Source organism: Artemia sp. Qi Xiang Cuo, chromosome 5 (genome assembly GCF_049724085.1).
Source record: "Artemia sp. Qi Xiang Cuo chromosome 5, ASM4972408v1, whole genome shotgun sequence".
Lineage (NCBI taxonomy): Eukaryota > Metazoa > Arthropoda > Branchiopoda > Anostraca > Artemiidae > Artemia > Artemia sp. Qi Xiang Cuo.
The window spans coordinates 17,586,152-17,608,391 of NC_142798.1; the positions used below are offsets into that span (position 1 = coordinate 17,586,152).

The 22,240-nt window shown below is 35.4% G+C and overlaps 1 protein-coding gene across 1 annotated transcript in view; it reads right to left on the bottom strand.

Moving 5' to 3' along the window:
- The window catches only part of MCU (mitochondrial calcium uniporter), a 217,504-nt gene that overhangs the window by 136,400 nt on the left and 58,864 nt on the right, over positions 1–22,240 (bottom strand). The gene's annotated exons all lie outside the window — the stretch shown is intronic.

Here is a 22,240-nt window from a genome sequence, read left to right on the forward strand (position 1 = left end):
CCCACACAAAAAAAATTACTCACACATAAAAACTTACACACACACAAAAACTTACACACACAAACAAACTTACACACACACACAAAAACTTACACACACACAAAAAACAAAAACAAACAAAAAAACTTACGCACACACAAAAACACTTACACACACACAAAAACATACACACACACACAAAAAAATACAAACACACACACACACACACAAATATACACACACACACACAAAAACTTACACACAAACAAAAACTTACACACAAACAAAAAAATTACACACACACACACACACACAAAAACTTACACACACACACAAAAACTTACACGCACATATACAAACAAAAAATAACACAAACACACAAAAAAAAACACACAAAAAAACTTACAAAAACAAAAACAAACTCACGCACACACAAAAACTGACACACACAAACAAAAACTTACACACACACAAAAACTTACACACACACAAAAACTTAAACAGACAAAAATTAAGACACAAAAAAACAATACTTACACACACACACACACACACACAAAAACTTACACACATACAAACACAAAAATAAACACACACACAAAAAGTTACACACACAACGGCTAAGTATGTTAAAGGCTAGCTATTTTCTTGCGAAAACACAAAAAATCAGAAAAATGCTCATTGTTCCTTTAGTAGCCACACAATTACACTAAAAATTACGATATTTATGCACAGTTTCAACTAACTACGGCTAAGTATCTTAAAAGGCGAGGTATTTTTCTTGCGAAAACACAAAAAATCAAAAAGCAGTATAAATGAAAATGATGATACATTAACAGAAAACCATTCATGTGAACTCCAATTAGCAATCACCAAAGTGTCACAATGCCGTCAGTGTGCCAACACCCTTTTTATAAAAGGGAGTGTAAAGGTCAACTGTGAAGATATTTAGCCTACAAGAAAAAAATGCTCATTGTTCCGTTATTAGCCACGCAATTAGACTAAAAATTACGATATTTATGCACAGTTTTAACTAACTACGGCTAAGTATGTTAAAGGCGAGCCATTTTCTTGCGAGAAGACAAAAATCAGAACACACACACAAAAAAATTTACAAAAGCATACAAACTTACACACACACAAAAAATTAAAACAAAAAACAAACAAAAACAAAAAAACAAACACATAAAAAAAAAAAAAAACTAACAAACACAAACAAAAACTCACACACACACACAAAAAAAACTTACACACAAAAAAAATTACACACACAAAAAAAATTAAACACACAAAAAAAAATACAAACACACACAAACTTACACACACACACACACAATTAGACAAAAAATTACGATATTTATGCAAAGTTTCAACTAACTACGGGTAAGTATCTTAAAAGGCGAGGTATTTTTCTTGAGAGAACACAAAAAATCATTAAGTGGTATTAATGAAAATGATGATAATCAACCGAAAACCGTCAACGAGAACACCGATTAACCATCACCAAAGTGTCACAATGCCGTCAGTGTGTCAACACCCCTCGGAAAATAGGGGGTAAAGGTCAACTGTGAAGATATTTAGCCTAAGAAACTAGAATATGACATTACAACCCTTCGCTAATAACTAGTGAAAACCAAGAACTCAAACGCAGATGAACTACTGTTCGCTATTTACTACATTACAACTACTGTTGCAACATGATAACTTGATAATCATTTCTAATTTTAACAATTCCTTGCATACATCCTTCAAACATAATAAACTCAGCCTTGGAGAGATTTGAGATTGAACACTAAATTAAACAAATTAAAGAATTCACATTTTAGAGCTAAAAAGTGCGCACAGAAAAAAAAGCAAATATAATAGTCGTTTAAAATAGCCCTCCCCCCCCCCCAAACTCAAAAATTTCTTGGAGAATGTATTTTCTAGGTTTTATTCTAATTGAACGATCTTATCTTGTCAGGAGTGAGGACACATTGACAATTAATTGGGAATAAAAGTAAAACTTATGCGCAAAGAGCAAGAAGTTTTATTTTTGATTCTTAACTCCCAGAGAAAACAAATTTTTTAATTTTATTGTTTAACTTTTTTTAAAATTACGCCATAAACATCCGTTTGAATAGACCGTCACTTATCAGTTTAACTCGATTCAAGTACTGATTTGATTCGAACAGCAAACATTCTTTCCAGTCTTTAGACTTTTCAAGCATAATAAACTTGATTTCGGTATGTTGTTTGTAGGACCGGTGGTGTTTTCCTTCAAAAACTTTCTCGCAGAGCTAATCGTTGATGTTGCAATTGGAATAAAAAGCAAATTCTGTGTGGACGTACTAGCTACCACAGACCCAGAAGGGCTGAATTCACATTTAAGAGACACAAAGTGAACACACAAAAAAAAACAATATAATAGCAATTTAAAATCCCCCCCCCCCAAAGTCAAAATTTCTGGGGGGGGGGACATATTTTCATTGTATTTTGAATATTGTCCTTTGGAAAACACACCGAAAAGCCATATTAAGAGCTAAATTTGTGAGTTTTTCACTGACAATTCCTTTTTAGCCAAGTCTTTATATATAAGGGAACATAGTTCATTATATTTTACATATTTTCTGTTGGAAAACACACCATAAGCTCATATCATTTGAACTTACATCAAACATTGGATGTTGTACGCTTGAACAACTATCGATTATTTTCGTATATTGCTATATATTTCAACTTATAGAGATTTCAAATACTTCAAAATACTGAAATGTACAAAATAAACGGTTATCTATTTGTGAAAAGTGTACCAGACCAAGCTCTTAGAATAGCAATTACGCTTCTATCTATCCCTTAACACTCGCGGGACTTACTATATCACTCTCGAAGTACAGAATCAATAGTATGCTTCTTTTATCATAGAGTATAATTGCGAGAGACGTGGCATACTGAATAAAGATTGAAACCGGAAAAGAAGAGAAACGCATAAAAATAAGAAAAAAAGGGAATTGCAACCAATCATATGCCGAAGCGCTAGTGCTACCTAAGTAAAGAACGATGTGGGCACAATATGTTGTTTTATGTTTTTTTCTTCATAGCCAGGGCACTTCGTATAGAAGGAGTCGTCACAAAAACTTTGAAAAGGGTTAATTTGATTCGAAATTATAGTGGCTAATGTCCAATTCACAGGAGGGGGCATGAAAACTATGGTTTTTAACTATGATATGCAAGACTAGAAAGAAAAGTCTTTAGGAGTTGCCCCCTCCCCTTCCGCCTCAACCCTCGCTATCTGTCTTGGCTTTTCTCTGTCTACAATTACCCAGCCCAGTCTTGATGCAACCTATTGCCCAAAATACTTGATAAATTAAATTCATACTTGATTAAATGTTTAAATGTTTAAATTGAGAGGCAAAGTTTTTGTGTGTGTGTGTAAGTTTTTGTGTGTGTGTGTGTATGTTTGTGTGTGTGTGTGTAAGTTTTTGTGTGGGTGTGTGTTTTTGTGTGTGTGTGTGTGTGTGTGTGTTAGTTTTTTGTTTGGGTGTAAGTTTTTTTGTTTGTGTTTTATTTTTTGTGTGTGTGTAAGTTTTTGTGTCTGTGTAAGTTTTTGTGTCTGAAATTTTTGTGTGTGTGTGTGTAAGTTATTTTTGCGTGTGTAAGTTTTTTTGTGTGTAAGTTTTTTTGTGTGTGTAAGTTTTTTTTGTGTAAGTTTTTTTGTTTTTGTTTAAGTTTTTGTGTGCGTGTGTTAGTTTTTGTGTGCATGTAAGTTTTTGTGTGTGTGTATGTTTTTTTGTGTGTGCGTGTTTTTTAGTTTGTGTGTGTGTGTGTGTGTGTAAGTTTTTGTTTTTTTGTAAGTTTTTGTGTTCTTGCTAGTTTGTGTGTGTGTGTGTGTGTGTAAGTTTTTTTGTGTGTGTGTGTAATGTTGTGTGTGTGTGTGTTTGAGTTTTTGTGTGTGCCCATTTTGAAGTTGGAAAATATTTATATTATTTGGAAAAATAGAAATGATCAATAACTAATTTCTTTTTCATTGAGAAAATTCAGAATAGAACTTGAACTTTTCTTCACTTCGTTGATAAAATTAAAAATTGAACTAGAACTTTTTATCTTCTGGGAAAATATTCACAAGTATGCTATAGCTTTTTCTATATACTACGGAAAAATTTAGAATAGTACTTTAAATTTCTTTATGTCTTTGGTGAACTTAAAACTGAAGTGGAAGATTTTTATTTTCTCTGGAGAAATTACAATTGGAGTGTGTTTTTTGTTAAAATCCAGAAGAGAACTTGAACTTTTCTATCTTCCGTGAAAAATTAGGAACAGTATTTGAAATTTTTTCATCTCTTTGATAAAAATTTTATCCGAAGTGAAAAATTTTTATATTATTCAGAAAAAATAGAATTGTTTAATAACTAATTTTTTTTTCATTGAGAAAATGCAGAAGAGAACTTTAACTTTTCTTAACTTCATTGATAAAATTTAAAATTGAAATAGAACTGCTTATCTTCCGAGAAAATATTCGCAACTATGATATAGCTTTTTCTATCTACTAAGGAAAAATTTAAAATTTGTAAAATTGGTTTAGGAAGGATATTAAGGAAAGAACTTGTACTGAAAAGATATAATAAAGCCCTTTTGATAGTACTAATAGATGTTTGTGTGTGTAAAAAAGTCGTAAAGTAAAGTTGCTGATAAAAGATAATTAATTAAACTTGTAAAACGGGCTTAGGAATGACCTTAAGAAAAAAACTTGTTCTGAAATTACATTTAAAAGTATTCTATGTTATTAGGTAATTCAAAAAGCCTTATAGTAAAGTTGTGGGAGGAAAACGTAACTACTTCAAGTTGTAAAATTGGTTTATGAAGGACATTAAGAAAAAAACTTGTCCTGAAATGCCTTTGAAAAGTATTGCTTGATGCTGGGGGTGTGCAAAAAGTTGTAAAGTAAAGTTGTGTGCAAAAAGGTTGGGTACTTCAATTTTTAAAATTGGTTTTGGTAGGACATTAAGAAAGGAACCTGTCCTAAAATCTCTTTTGAAAAGTATTGCTTGATCTTGGGGTGTGCAAAAAGTCGTAAAGTAAAGTTGTGGTGAAAAAGATAACTACTTCAAGTTGTAAAATTTGTTTATGAAGGACATTAAGAAAAAAACTTGTTCTGAAAAAATATAATAAAGCCTTTTGAAATGTGGGGACCCTTCTGTGTCTCAAATGCACAAAAAAGTATTAACAAAATGGGGATGGGGCTCTTTGGGGACCCGGGAGGGCGTTTGGGGATCCGGGGGCCCTTGAGGGCTAGGTGGACCTTTGGGGGCTGGGGGAGGGCCTCTGGGGGCCCGGGGAGGGCCTTTGGGGGTCGGGGGGCCCATTGGGAACCTGGGGGACCTTTGAGGACCGGGGGAGGGCCTTTGGGGGTCCGGTGGACCTTTGGGGACCGGGTGAGGGCCTTTTGGGGTCAGGGGTCCCTTTGGGAGCTAGGGGGGCCTTTGAGGACCAGGGGCTTCCTTCGGGGTGGGGGTGGGGGGATGGGAACCCTTTGGGTTTGGGGTAGGGGGATCGGAACCCTTTGGGGTTGGGTTAGGGGACCACACGACACTGTTAAAATACAACTTGTGTATTATAACGACCACAGAGTTTTACCCTCAAATTCTCTTCTAAAACCTTTTCTATAATCATCTTTTAGAATGTATCTAACTGTTTTGCCGAAATAATTCCCTAAAATGGCTAAAACGGTATCGCCCAAATAATCCCTAAACGTAATTTCATCGAGTTCCTTTTGTTTGGCATCTCTGTGCTTTCACAATTGAAATTACAAAGAAACCCTTTCGCGCGCTAATCACTTCATCGCTAAGATCAAAACATTCGCTCGGAAACGATTCTCTTTAGAAACAGCAAATTAAGTCCCCTTTCATGCCAATCAATCAATCATGACATCATCTGTCATGTGTGATCTAAACTTTGCCTCGGAAAAAATTCTGGTCGAACTCCAAAGACATTAATTAACTTGACGTCATCTGTCAGAAATTAATTAGCTTCCCCGGAAACAATCTATTTCCTATTTAAGGATCATAACATTCTCCCCTAGCGGGCACTTGGCCAAAAACACACCTGGAGAAAGAGACCTTGAAGGAAGTGTCATTGACCTGTCCCCAATAGACTCAATAATCCATAAATGTGAGAAAGTTCCTGTTTTTTCATTCTCACTGACAAAAACCATAAAACAGACATAAATGTGAGAAAGTTCCTGTTTTTTCATTCTCACTGACAAAAACCATAAAACAGATATAAATGTGAGAAAGTTCCTGTTTTTCAAATTCTCACTGACAAAAACCATAAAACAGACATAAATTACTGTTGACATCCATGAAAAACATCAAATAAATTGACCAACACACATAACCATTCATAAAAACATCCATAAAAGTGAGAAAATTCCTGTTTTTTCAAGTGAGAAAAATACTGTTTTTCCATTCTCAGTGAGAAAACCATAAACCACGTGGTTCTATGCCCATATATGGACTCCCCCCTGGAGATATTAGGGCTTCTCTACTATTGTATGTGTTTGGGGAAAAGCTGTTTCTACGACAAAGATTTCAATAAAAAAAACCTTATATGCCCCCAGGGCATAACTTATAATCCTTGCCCTCAGAGTTATGGGGGAGTGTCCTCCTCAAAATATATTTTCTGTCTGGAAATCAACTTCGCTGAACAAAATGGTTATAAAAAATTTTTTATTGGATGTGTTTGGGGGATTGATGGGCGTGGGCGGGGGGGGCTAGTTGCCCTCCAATCACTTTCGACTATTAAAAATGGCACTAGCAATTTGAATTTCCAATCAAATGAGCCCCTTTTGAAGTTTCTACGACAACACCTTCTATAAAAACCTTATATGCCCCAGGGCATAACTTAAAACCCTTGCCCTGAGCGTTGTGGGGGAGTGTCCTCCTCAAAAACCTATTTCTATCTGGGAATCAACTATTCTGAACAAAATGGCGATCTCAAAATTTTGATTGGATGTGTCTGGGGGAATAATGGGCGTGGGGGGGGGCCTAGTTGCCTTTCATTAAAAACTTTATATGCCCCTAGGGCATAACTGACAACCCTTGCCCTGAGGGCTGTGGGGAAAGTTGTCATCCTTAAAGACCTAATTTCCAAAACTTTCAACTATGTTGAATAAAATGGCTATCTAAAAATTTTGATTGGATGTGTATGGGGGAAAGGTGGGCGTGAGAGGGGGGTTAGTTGCCCTCAAATCACTTTCGACTATTAAAAAGGGTAGCCTACTAGCCCTTTGAATTTCAAATTGAATGAGCTCCTTTTCAAGTTTCTACGACAAAGATTTCAATAACAAAAAACCTTATATGCCCCCAGGGCATAACTTATAACCCTTGCCCTAAGGGTTGTGGGGGAGTGTCCTCCTCAAAATATATTTTCTATTTTGAAATCAACTACGCTGAACAAAATGGCTATCTTAAAATTTTTATTGGATGCGTTTGTGGGAATGATAGGCGTGGGGGCTATTTACCCTCCAATCACTTTCGACTATTAAAAAGGGCACTAGCCCTGTGAGTTTCAAATCGAATGACCTTTTTAAGTTTCTACGACAACACCTTCTTTAAAAACCTTATATGCCCCCAGGGCATAACTTAAAACCCTTGCCCTGAGGGCTCTGGGGGAGTGTCCTCCTCAAAAACATATTTTCTGTCTGGAAATGAATTACGCTGAACAAAATGGCTATCTCAAAATTTTTATTGGATGCGTTTGGGGGAATGATGGGCGTGCGCGGGGCGGGGGGCTATTTGCCTCCAATCACTTTCGACTATTAAAAAGGGCACTAGCCCTGTGAATTTCCAATTGAATGAGCTTTTTTTGAAGTTTCTATGACAACAAATTTCTATAAAAACCTTATATGCCCCCAGGGCATAACCTAAAACCCCTGCCCTGAGAGTTGTGGGGGAGTGTCCTCCTCACAAACATATTTTCTACCTGCAAATCAACTACGCTGAACAAAATTGCTATCTCAAAATTTGGATTGGATGTGTTTGGGGGAATAATGGGCGTGGGGGGGCTAGTTGCCCTCAAAGCACTTTCGACTATTAAAAATGGCACTAGCAACTCCAATTTCCAATCGAATGAGCCCTTTTCGAAGTTTCTACGACAACTCCTTCGATACGAAGTGCCCGGGTCTGGAGAAAAAAAAACCATTGTGCCCACATCGTTGTTTACTTAGGCAGCGCTCGCGCGCTGCTTATGTTTAGCTTCGGCTCGGTTGAAAAATACATCGTAGCTATATTTTAATTAAATATTTAGTTGGTATTTTGTTTAGATTAGGTTAGAATAGTTCTGTTCAGGTTACGTATTTTACTTAGGTATATTTCATTATAATTAACCTAACTTCAATTCTTGCGTATGTTCTATATAACAAGGAGGTACCAAAACTGTTTAATTTCTGATCATTTTTCAAATAATGCCTAGAAATCCATACTACACAAAATGGTGTATACGATTTTTGAAGGTGGTCAACCTTGACAGTTAGGAAAGAATAACTATTTTTCTAAAGAGATTTTTAAGGTTTTTAAAACCTAAGGAAATTGTTGGCATGTCTAAATTATTTTACTAATCATCTCTCCCTTCCCCCCTGATAAACACCAAAATACTTTAGACACACAGTTGTGGAATAGCAATAAACAAAAAAGTTGGAAAGCAACCTGACAAATAGAAAAATATCACAGAAAATAAAAATCCAAATAGGTTTTTAGTGCTATGATCTCTCTATATACATTATAAACAGTTTTATTATGCCTATCAAATACCATGAACAGAAAATAATACGAATAAATAAACATAATAATAAGTAAACCTTCTTTGAAGATACAACTTTCAGTGGTTCCACAACCATATGTCACACTTCTCCAACCCCAATGTGGGAAGGGATCGGGGCCCGGGGCGTATTTTGTCCCAAAAAATAGTGTATGGAACATTATACAATTCACATGCCCCCAGGGCATAATTTAAAACCCTTGCCCTGAGGGTTGTGGGGAGTGTCCTCCTCAAAAACACATTTTCTATCTTGAAATCAACAACGCTGAAATTTTGATTGGATGTGTTTGGGTGAATGATGGGTGTGGGGGGGGGGGGGCTAGTTGCCCTCCAATCACTTTCGACTATTAAAAAGGGCACTAGCCACTCTAATTTTCAATCGAATGAGCCCTTTTCGAAGTTTCTATGACAACTCCTTCGATACGAAGTGCCCAGGTATGGAGAAAAAAAAACACATTGTGCCCACTCCGTTCTTTACTTAGGCAGGCTGGAGCGCTGCCTATGATTAGCTTCGGCTCGGTTGAAAAATACATCGTAGCTATATTTTAATTAAATATTTAGTTGGTATTTTGTTTAGATTAGGTTAGAATAGTTCTGTTTCGGTTACGTATTTTATAGATGCTATGATTTACCCCCCCCCCTAATGTAGAAACATACAGTCCAAATTTGTTCCTAAACTGTTATATTTTTATCTTACTTAGGTATATTTCATTATGATTAACCTAACTTCAATTCTCGCGTATGTTCTATATAACAAGGAGGTACCAAAACTGTTTAATTTCTGATCATTTTTCAAATAATGCCTAGAAATCCATACTACACAAAATGGTGTATACGATTTTTGAAGGTGGTCAACCTTGACAGTTAGGAAAGAATAACTATTTTTCTAAAGAGATTTTTAAGCTTTTCAAGACCTAAGGAAAATGTTGGTATGTCTAAATTATTTTACTAATCATCTCTCCCTTCCCCCCTGATAAACACCAAAATACTTTAGACACACAGTTGTGGAATAGCAATAAACAAAAAAGTTGGAAAGCAACCTGACAACTAGAAAAATATCACAGAAAATAAAAATCCAAAAAGGTTTTTAGTGCTATGATCTCTCTATATACATTACAAACAGTTTTATTATGCCTATCAAGTACCATGAACAGAAAATAATACGAATAAACAAACATAATAATAAGTAAACCTTCTTTGAAGATACAACTTTCAGTGGTTCCACAACCATATGCCTACACTTCTCCAACCCCAATGTGGGAAGGGATCGGGGCCCGGGGCGTATTTTGTCCCAAAAAATAATGTATGGAACATTACACAATTCACAAAAAATTCATAAAAATAGTGAATTAGCAAAAAAATAATCATATATAAGCAAGGCCGTACCTAGAGGGGGGGGGCTTGAACCCCTCCCGAAATGTTTTTTTTGACTCGCAAAAACGTAACAAAAATGGATATAAACAAATTTTGTATGCGTTTTTTTAGTTTTTTTTTTATGGGATCATAATTGTGTAACGGTACTTACGCATTATATCGCCAAAACTCAAGTTCTTTATCCATTGACGCAAACTGGTTTCTTTCGCTAGTTTCTTTCAGCTTAGCTTGAGACAAGAAAACAACAGGTGACACAATTGATGGGAAACATAATTTGGGCTATATATTTGCACATTAGAGGGGGGTGGGGGTAAAGTATTTGGACAGTGTGAAGTTAGAAAACAATTCTTACTTCATAATATGCATAACAATTGTACCTAAAACATTTTGCATGCAGACCGTGTGACCCTCCTGAATCAACGTAGATAATCACGAGGGGGCACCTTTGAATAGGAACGAAAATTTCTAGTGTACCTTTAAATAGAAAAAAAGCTGGAACAACACCAAAGAGCCATTTTCGGCAAAAAAAAACATCAATTCTGAACTATAAGGTTCGCTGAGTGAAAATAATGAGATAGCCAAAAGACCAAACAACTATTGTCAATATTACCGAAACCTTTGGAGGGGTGAGAATAAGATGGTAAAGGTCAATAAAGATAAATCCAAATGATAAATATTTTGTCTGATTTGCCTTTAGATGCGCTATTCCAACAGAAATTATTCCGTATACGAGGGGATTGCCCCTTCCTCAACCACCGGTCTTACGCTAAGTCTTAAAGTTCTTTAAAAAAGCATCTCATTCAAATCCAAGGGTCCATATGTTTGAGCAGTTTTTCTTGAAGAATTGTGAAAAAAAGTGAAACTTTAGCGTAAAGAGCAAGGGTTGAGGAAGGAGCACCCCCTCCCTTATACACAGAATAATTTCAGTTCGTTTTAGGTTTTGATGTTGCTCCTTACTTTTAGTTAAAAAAAATGTTTTTTTATCCAATTTCTGACAGTGTTTTAAATCACGGCCGGAAATCGTCCGCCTATTCGCAGAAAATACCATCCACAAAATTTCTCGCAATTGCGTAACATACAGTCCTTTCCCCAGAGACTATGAGGGTCATTTCACCCCCAAAGGCATAGTTATTGGACCTTTCAACTATGCGGAATGAAATGGCTATTTCAAAATGTTGATCAGATGGCTACTTTTTTGGGGGGAGTGGGGAGCGGCAAGGGAGGGGAAGGGGCATGGGAGGGGAGCTAGTTGCCCTCCGATCTTTTTGGTCACTTAGAAAGGGCGCTAGAAGTTTTGATTTCCGATCACGTGAGCCCTCTCCCGATCTTCTAGGATCACTAGTTAGGTACAATCACCCCTGGGGCTAAGAAAAACTCGCATCCGTGATCTTTCTTCAGGCAAAAATTGCAAAATTCCACATTTTCGTATATAGGAGCTTGAAAGCTCTACAGAAAGATTCTCTGATAGGCTGAAGCTGATGTTACGATAGATCGCTTGACCCTTGGAGGATGTTTTCCCCCGTTCGAAAATCATTTAGATTTTCTCAGGCTTTTAACTTTTGACGGGAACATTAGAACTTAATGAACTTTATAATATTTGGAATCAGCATAAAAAGTCAATTCTGCCGATATATCTATTGTTATCAAAACTCTGTTTTTTAGAGTTTTTGTAATGACTGAGCCAAGTCTCTCCTTACTTACACCTCGTTACCACGAATTGTTTGATAATAAAGACAGCACCTACTGATCTTGCTTAATCTGCATTTGTAGTCGTTGTGTTTTTTTTTAATTGTTTTTTTTTTATATTTTAGATAATTTAAATCGAATATTAAAAATTAATTAGTGTATACGGTGACCGGTGAAAGACTATTGAGTCTTATAAATTAGTCCATAATTTTCTGCAGCCTAATCAACGACTTTTCCGCTCCTAAATGGACGCTCTTTTTTTTCGTAGACTTCGAGTTTTCACAAAATACTAGCTTTTAAGAATTTTGAAAACACAGGGAAATATCACTAGTCTGTTTGAGCTAGATTTGAAAATAGAAGTTCCACAAATTGCGATGGAATTGTTTTTATTTGTTTCAAGTTTCAATTTCGCTCTGTTATTCTATCAGAAAAAAACTTCTTTTTAGTAAATTATTGATAGGACAAAGTAAATATAAAAGCCCAAAGGACAAGACAACAAGAGAAAGACGAGGGTAGAAGAAGATTAATTTGATAAGAGACAAAGGAGAGAAAATTAGATACTAGCTATATTTCTGGTCATATGCCAGTCATATGCCTATTCTATTTTCAGGCAAAAGATATTGGCAAGGCTTTTATATTAAACAGTTCTTGATAACGAACTGAAAGTAAGGAGCGACTTGGTCCAATAGTGGCCGAAACAATGAAAATAATAATAATTAATACATCAAAAGAATTGGCTTTTTATGTTGACACCAAATAAATAAGATTCATTAAGTTTAATGTTACCCCAAAAGAGCTAAGAGCCTGGGAAAAAAATACCTGATTTTCGAAAAAGGGGGAAATAACCCAAAAAAGTCAAGCAAGAATGGGGAATTTTGTGTTTTATCTTTTTTCATCGTGTTGAACCAATGGTCCTAGAAGATGAAGAGAGAGCTCATTCAAACGTAAATCAAAAGTTCTAGGGCTCTTTTCAAGTGATACAAGTTTGGGAGGCAAATAGCACCCTTCCTCCTCCTTTTTTCCTCAAAAGACATACGATCAAATTTTTGAGATATTAATTTGATTCAGCATAGTTGAAAGGTTCAATAACTATGCCTTTGGGGATAACAACACCTCCATAGCTCCCAGAGAAAGGACTGTAAGTTACGCAGTTTGCCCATTGTTAAACATAGAATTTATTATTGGGAAATATATTTTTTGTGAGGGGGGGGGGGGTGAACTTTCTCCGGGGGGATTTTCCGAAGGAATTTTCCGTGGGAAATTTTAGGGGGAATTTTGCATGGGGAAGGGAAGGGAATTTCTTGGAATTATTCGAAAAAAGGTCAGAAATTAAATATAAAAAAAATTTCATCTGGAAGCAAGGAGTAATATTAAAACTTGCAACGAACAAAAATTATTCGTATGTGAGGGGGGTTACCCATGCCTAAACCCTCGCTCTTTACGCTAAAGTTTGACTTCGTCACAATTCTTTAAGAAAAACTACTCAAACGCAAGGACCGTTGAATTTGAATCAGAAATATTTTAAAGAACTTTAAAACTTTAGCGTAAAGAGCAAGGGTTGAGAAGGAGATAGCCTCCCCCTCCCCTCATATACGGGATTGTTTCTATTTGTCTTAACATTTAATGTTGCTCCTTGCGTTTAGTAAAAAAAAAACTTTTTTTGATTTGTTTTATTATTATTTTTGTTATGAAGTCTTGATGAAATTCTTTTACGTTGCAAAAACAGATCGTAAGGTCAATGTTCGAATAGGAGAAGAAAATGGAGTTGGTTGCAACATTTTAGTGCCATAACTGCCAGTTGTGAAATCAAGTAGCGAATACGGGTGAAGATTTAGTTTGCAAATTTTTGCGTATGGGTCCATTACGAAATTCCGGGTCAGATTTTTATATTTATATTACCTTATAATTTTGATAACCCATGTGATTTACCCGTAGTGTGTACCGATCTCAATTTACTAACCGCCATTTTACGTTGACTTAATTCAAAACTGTTATAAAGCTTGCTAAAAATGCAATTATGAATAAAAGAATGCAACACAAATTTAAAATAGAAAAATAGGCATACTCCGTTTATTTAACTAAATAAACGTTAAATAAAAGTTAGTTAAATAAAATTTAACTAAATAATCTTTTCATTTAATGGTAGTTAAAAGTGATTTTGGAACTTAAAATAAAAACAAAAATTATCTTACCTAGGAGAGGCGGCTGCTACACCCACTATTTACGCCCAAGTTTGACACAGGCTATCACAGAAACATTTTAGAACGCACAAAACATAGCCGTTGGTAAATGAAAGTGGTTTATTTACCGATTACTTTTCAAAACATTTGAACAAGAAGAAGGGCGAGCTACCATTTCGACTAACCGTCACAAGCACTAAATGTCATAACATCTAACCGTCAGAACTCACTACCCGTCATAACATCGACAAAAAGTTTATAAGTTTATATAATAGTAACAGGAATATAATAGTTTAGAAACAATTTTCGGCTATATATTTGCACATCAGGGGGTGGGGGGTAAAGCATATCATATATTAAATACGGAATCTAACCTAACCTAGATACCTTTTCCCCCCTAAACCCCAAAAAACTAAAGTTTTAAAGTTTTAGATGTTTTGACGGTTAGTGGTTCTGACGGATTTTTTTTGATGATGTTATGACGGATTTTGTCGATGTCCTAACGTTAGTTGTCCTGACGGTTAGATGTTATGACGCCTTCCCAGAAGAAGGAACAAGCAAATACATGTAAAAGAGCCCTTTCATTCTGGAATCATTCTGATAACATAAGAAATATAAAGTTTTCCTCACATTCTCGGCTCTCGTATCGAAGCCAGAGTGGCCAAACTGGGGCCCATTTTTTTTTTTTTTGAGGAGAGAATCATTCATTCGCCGCATTTCAATAGAAAAATGGAGCTTTCGGCACATTTTCTCTTTTATGGCGGCGCAACTTTTTATGGCGGCGCAACTATGGCGGCGCACTTTTAATTAGATATCTGGTAACACTGATCGTAGCGTTCATATTTGAAGTACGCCTACTGAGATAAAAAGTCAAACTTTATGATAAAGAGCTGGTATTTGAGAGGGGCGGTAACCTTCGTCATTTTTTTAAATTTAAATTTTGTTATTTGCTATCAACTAAAACAATGTGTTTTTTATTTAATTTCTATTAGCTTTCAATGTCATATATAGGGTTTCCATAAATACGAGGGGGCACCCTCTTAGTTCCTTGCTGTTATGCGAAAGTTTAAGTTTTGTGTAACACTACAAAATATTTTCCATTCAAATTTAAACATTGTTATTTGCTTTCAGCTGAAACCAATGTACTTCATTTAATTTATATTCGCTTATTCGCTTTTAATGTTACATTTAGAGTGTACATAAATAAAAGGGGATACCCTCTTAACTCCCTGCTCTTAATGCGAAGTTTAACTTTTGTGTAACAATACAGCAAGAATATGGGATCGTTTTGGTGTATTTTCTTTACGAAATAGAATATAATTAAAAAATTTTCTAAATAAGAGGAAGAATACCATCCCCATCAATGCTTAGTAATTGTTAAGACTAGGAGACCATTCAAAGTAAGTTCTAAAATACTTACTTATCTCACTCTTAAAGGCCCATTACTTCTCCCACCTCCCCTGATGGATAAAAATACAGTCCCCTTTATAAACCTCATCATATTTTACAAGAAGCTACTCTTTTCTTCGTCGCTTGCGCAGCGTTCGTCGTTTGAAAATATAATAGGAATAGCCTATATACAGTTGGTCAATTATGTTAAAATATATTCAGAATATATAAAGTGGGCTGTATATCTATCCATCAAGGGAAGGAAGGGTAAAGTAAATCAATGGGCCTTTACCTTTCCCTAGGGCCTTTACCCTAGGAATGAGATAAGTAAGCATTCGTGATTCGGTTAAAGTAATCTGCAGAGTAATTTAGGATTTTGTTCAAATGGTCCCCCGATCCTAACAATTACCAAATGCTCTTTAAACTAATGTTAGTGTTTTCATCGTAATGAGCTGATATTTCAAAATTACTGTTTTTCCTAAGAAGTACTATTTTTTTAGTAAGAGGGAGGCTGCTGCTCAATCTCCATCCATATTGATGTCTTAACTTTATATTCCTCCATATGAAGAAAAGCTAAGGACCAAACGTCCCTCTCTCCTCAAACTTTCAGCCTACAAATTTATTTCTGGGACAATGGTCCCAATTAGTAGTGGAGTTACCCCCTTCCCCAATTAAAAAATATATTTTACCATCCCTTTGTTTTCGTGTATTGACACCACTGTTTCGGGAGCTTTAGGTCATCCAACCGACCAAAATAATCCACTCACCGTCCCAAGGAGCTGGGGTGTAACTATGCTATACAATATACATTATGCACACCCGCATTAGAGTCAAACAGTTTAGTGTCCAACCGTTCATTTTTGGTGTGAATGATGTATTTAGAAACAAATGGGCAGCAACAAGATGTCTACTGAAACTGGGAATTTATGGAAATAGCTTTTGGAAGGGCCTATGCCAATCACCTATCTAAAAAAATACGAAGTCTAGTGTTTTTGTAGATAGCAGCTTAAAACAGTCGTACTAGGGTTCTCTAAATTGTTGAGTTTGATGGTACAAAAGTAATTGGTCAAGTACTGATAGTGAAATCTTCAGAATTCCACTTTCCTTCAAGACTACTATTGTGGCCAGGGGCGGGGGTGACTACTGCGCATATTTTTACAAAGCAAAATTTGCCCCACCAATTCACTCTACTTCGTGCAGATTGTGCTATACTTCGAACTTGTGTACAAAACTAATCATGACATGTCCTCTTCAGAACCAAAACAAGTGCCAGTCATTGAACTGAGCCGAGCCATTGTGCAGAAGTGATACCAATATATACATATATATATATATATATATATATATATATATATATATATATATATATATATATATATATATATATATATATATATATATATATATATATATATATATATATATGTATTAGATAGAATGTTAAGCAATAATTTTTGTCCGTTTTAAGTTCAAACTTCGCTCTTTCCTTCCCTCGGAAAAACTTTTTTTTAAATTTTTTTAAATTAATTTTTTTTTTAAATTAATCTTTGTTCGTTTTTGATGAAAATTCAACGTAGAAACAACGCTGCCATTATCTTTTTTATTAATAATGTACGTTCGTTTTAAGTTTTAATGTCACTCCTTGGTTTTAGTTGAAAACTTTTTTTTAATATAATTTCCAATTATCACCGATCTAGGGGAGATATGACACCTCTACAAAATACTGCAAGCAACCTTGACAGTTACGAAACTTTCAGTCTATAACATAAAGTTCATTATCCATATTTCACAAAACAATACATGTTTTTCAGTAACGTTTGTTTTTCGATGAGCAAAAAGCTGTTTTTACTCGGCCGACATCACCTAAAAGCCATAATGAAGACAGGGCTTTATAAATCATCTACTGACTAGCAGAAACTAGAAGGCTACTGCAACAAAAGTGAGCTGTTTAAAGGCGCATTTAAAAGCTTATATTTATACCTAATCGCTTTTTATAAATTTGACTTGATAGTACATTCCCATAAAGTGCATTTTCAGTTGTTTCCCCCATTTCTTTAAATGAAAAAAGTGCCTTTTCCAATAAAATGACCAAAAAAAGGTGTTTTTCAAAACCTAGGCAGGAGCAAAAAACTAAGGGGGCAAGGACAAGTTTTAAGTTTTAGTAATTTTTTTTCGCTATAATCTTTTACTTTTAAGATGAGTAGGCGATTTATGAAACTTACCAAGAGGGTCTGGAGGGGGAGTATATGTGAGGGGTTTTATAAACCTCCAGTTAAGGGCTTTGGACCATAATCATTGCAATGGTACCGTTTTGTGCTTCCAAATTATTCCACACAAGAAGTGCTACCAAAAGTGCCGTTCTTAGTGCTATATGGCACTTTTGGATGGTAAAATCGATAAAAAGCACGTAGATATGAGTAATAGGTTTAAAATGAGCCTTCCCTTGATATGCTTATCAAAATGAGTGCTTCACATTTGCGAAAATAGTGGATTATCTCAAAAGTAATCATAAGAAGGGACAAACCATGATGAAAAAAAAATCCAAGCTGGAATCGAAAGCATGATAATCTAATTTGAAGTCCAGCGCTACACTAAAAGAACCACGCCTCTAATAATGTAATTTGTTATATTGGTGTTTGTAGGACTTTAATTGCGTAGCTTATTAAGGGGGCCTGGAGGAGGAATTTGCGGGAGGTGTTCTTGCAAACCTCCAGTTAAGGGTTTCGGATCATAATTATTACAATAATGCCGTTTTATGCTTCCAAGCTTTTCCACTTAAGAAGTGGCACCAAAAGTGTTGTTTTCAGTGCTATTTCTCACTTACAAATGGTAGAATTGATAAAAAGTACGTAGATATGAGCAAAACTTTTCAAATGAGCCATTAAACATCACTCTAAAAAGTTCTAGTAGCCCAATAGCCCCAGCTTTTTCACTTCAGACATGGTACCAAAAGTTCCATTTTAAGTGCCATTTGAAACTTGCAAATGGTGGAATTTATATGAAGAACGTAGATATGATCAATATTTTTGATATGAGCTATCAAAAATCTATCTAAGATATTCTGGTTTCCCGCTAGCCCCACCCCTCGAGAAACGGCATAAAAAGTGCCTTTTTTCGTGCCATGTGACACTTGCCGACGGTGGAATTTTTATAAACCACGTACATATGAGAAATAGCTTTTCAATGAGATCTTAAGCATCTCTTTATGATGTTCCAGTAACCCGCTAGGCAATTGAAGTAATGCAACAGTGTCGCGGAAGTTCACTTAAAGTGGGGGGAAGTAGTTATTCAGAAATGAGCAAAAATGATATTGTGCCCGGGTACTGGAAAACCTAGCTCCATCTATGTGCCTCATGTCCTGTATTTTGTGTGTTTCTGGAAGATATTCAATAGGCCTAAATCTAAAAAAAAAAATATGTTCCCCCTTTCTGTGTTTCTCCAAACGTTTGACCTACATACCAATGTGGACATGGAAATAGAAAATGATTAGCAAAAGCATAGCAAAGGAGACTTGGAAATCGCAGTTTCAGAGCTTTGTTAAAGACATATCTACGAAACAGCAGGTCACCCATCTTGATGGATTTATAATTGAGCTGTCAGTTCTTCTCTCTGTCGTATTACAGGCTAGCTACCCGGCTTTTCCGGGGGGAGGGGGGGGGTACAAAAAACTTTGAAAAACGTACAAAAATTTGTTTACATACATTTTTGTTACATTTTTATGTACTGGTGCAACCCGTCAAACGGGCTATTTGCAAGAGACCGCTATAGATAAATGATTGCAAAGCGTTGTTTCTCAATGAGTTACAATATTTAAACGATTGTTTTTGGGGGCTTAGGGGAAAAAGGTACCTAGGTTACATTACGTATTCAATATATGCTAAGCTATACCCCTACCCCCTAATGTGCAAATATATAGCCCGAATTTATTTCTAAACTATTATATATTCATCCTATTTTATTTTATTTCAATAGCATTAACCAAACTTGACTTCTTCGCTGTGTCCGCATAATGCCCCAGTACTTATTTTTAGGAGTCTGACAAAAAAAAATTGACGGGGGGGGGTCAAAACCCCTCCCCATGGATACGCCCCTCCTAGCTACACTTACATGTTGTTCTCGCGGCTTTGCTAATATAAATGTTCATTTTTTGTCTATGTTTTTTTTTCTCATTTATGCTGTGTCCTTTTAATGTTTTTGTATACGGGCTTCGCAAATAAATTTAACTCAAGACTGAATATCTTATTTCGGGGGATTTTCCCCCTTTTATCAAAATTTTTATATTTAACTTCAAAATTAATGAATTTTACATTTTAGGAATCAGGATTAAAAGGATATTATTTTTATATCGTTATCAAAGTTCTGTTCGGTTACTATTGACAAGTTCTGTTCTTTATTTAGCGTTCATTACCATAACGGTTTCAAAAGAATGAAAGATCATAGTTTTTAAAGCTGATAAACACATCACAATCGATTTAAGTTTGATTTACGTAAGACTGCATATGAAAGGAAGACGCAAGCATGTATTTATATAGCAGCTTAAAGAATTAATAAAGAAGTCTGTCTAAAGGAAGTAAAGAGCAAAGTTGAAACTTTAAATTGTTAGAAAACTGCAGTGTAAAACATAAGTGTAATATAGGAATTTGGTACTGTTCTATTAGCTGGGAAACTCGCGAGAAGTGAAGTTTGGTTAATGCTAATGAAATAGAACAAAATAGGATAAAAATATATTATTTTAGAAAAAATTTTCGGCTATATATGTTTACATTAGGGGGGTGGGGGTAAAGCATAGCATATATTAAATACGTAACCTAACCTAGGTACCTTTTTTTGCCCCTTCAATCCCAAACAACTAAAGTTTAAACATTGTAAACGGAATGAGAAACCACTGTTTGCAATGCTCGGCATAGGATTTCTCCGTTGAAAGAACCTGGTTGACTAAATTCTTTTATCATGTTCGCTATACAATATCTCGCGAGTTTCCCAGCTAATAAAACAGTACCAGAACTTCTTTAAACCGAGTGACATAGGCCTAAGTTTGAAAAGTTAGCATTTATAGAAACACCACAACTCTCTGTCGAACTCAGCTTTGGTAGGTTTTCTACATTTTAGTATAGCGACTACCCTAAATAGTTAAAAAAAAATAAGTTAAGTTGTTAGTTCACATAAATGCCTCTTATATAATAGCCTATAGCGGCAGTCTTCCACTTTTCATTCCGATCCTGCGTCATTTTCAAGGGGGTTCAGGCTCTTCTTCAAAATTCCCACAAAGTTGTTTTCGCAACGAAGTTTAACAATTAATTTTAACTGATATAGAAGTTATCTTATCACTCCTGAATCAGGTCAAACAGCAACTCTTTCTGACCAGACGGCTTTTTAAACGCGTTTTCAAACTTCCGGTTACTATGGGCCGCATTTTTCTCTTTACTCGGTTGCAGCTAATGCTGAAACCATGAAAAAATTAGACGAGGCTGCAGGCACCCATCAACATATGTAGTCTTATATATGCAAGGCGATATTCCCAAAACCAAAGGGTGTACCTTCCACTTTTTCAAAAATTGGCTATGGTTTCCCTAAGGGTCTTCTAAATGGGTATTTAGCTTCTGTTTGAAACACCACAGGCAATACCGTATCCAGTATTTTCGTTCAGGGGGAGGGAGTTTGTTAGGGGGGGGGGGTATTAAAACTTTAAAAACACATCAAACATTTGTTTACATGTATTTTTGTTACATTTTTACAAGTCGGACAAAATTTGAAGAAGAGGAGTTCGAACACCGTAGCCCCCCTGGACACGGCCTTATCCATAGGCATATTTAATTTATAGAAGGTAGTAGACACCAGCCTTGGTTTGGACGACTAGTGTTTTATAAGTACCCTCTGGTATTAAAACAAAAAACAAGTTTCAGTACCAAGGACAAGCTCCTATAATTGAACCTGCTATTATATCCCAAAATTAAGCCACACCACTTATTTCGGTACACAATGTGGTTTAGGCTACTATTTCTTCTTCTTCTTCGTGGTGTCAACATTAAACTATTCCTTCAAAGACTTCAAAACTGTAGTTTTACTCTGATTGTAAAATTCCAAAATTGTCATATATACCCTTTGGCTTTTTATTATATGATATAATAATATGTGATCTTGAAGAATTTTAATTTTTGGATTATAATTTCAGGCTTTTTTTCTTTTTTTTTACGCAAAAAAATTTATTATTTAGCTAAATTAATTGCTACCTAAATGTTTGATAGCATTTACTTCATAATAAAAATCCTAATTCTCAAATTACAACTTTAGATTTTTTTTTTTCATAGAAATCAGTTTAATCTAATGAAATTATGGGCTGCCCATAGAGTTAAAAAAAGAGAAGTAAATATGGGAATCCGAAAACTTGGCAGTTAGATTTCATAATCAGCCGGGAGTCACGCCAATTCTTAGAATGGAATAAATAACAAAAAAAAACTTACCTCTATGCTTTCTTTTTATCCCTGTGATGCAACAAAAATGTCTTGACAGTATTTATAAAACATGAATAGTAAAAATAGTCAAAGTAAACATGGTGACATCCATAAATATTCCTAGAGAGGGGCGAGTGTCAGCAAATAGCTTTCCAGAGGGGGGCCGGAGGTTTTGCTACGACAGAGCATATTTCATCTTAGAGTTACATATTTTCGTTCTTCTCACCCATCTTTGGTCTTCTAAGCGGAGGAGGTGAATATAAAACTCAAAAAAACCTTTTTAGGCCTTGAATTTTCAAATTCCTCTTGAGGTAGGAATCCCAGGGCACAGAAAATTAGATAATTCGTCCCTTAAGCCACCGCTCCCCCATACCTGGTATATGCATG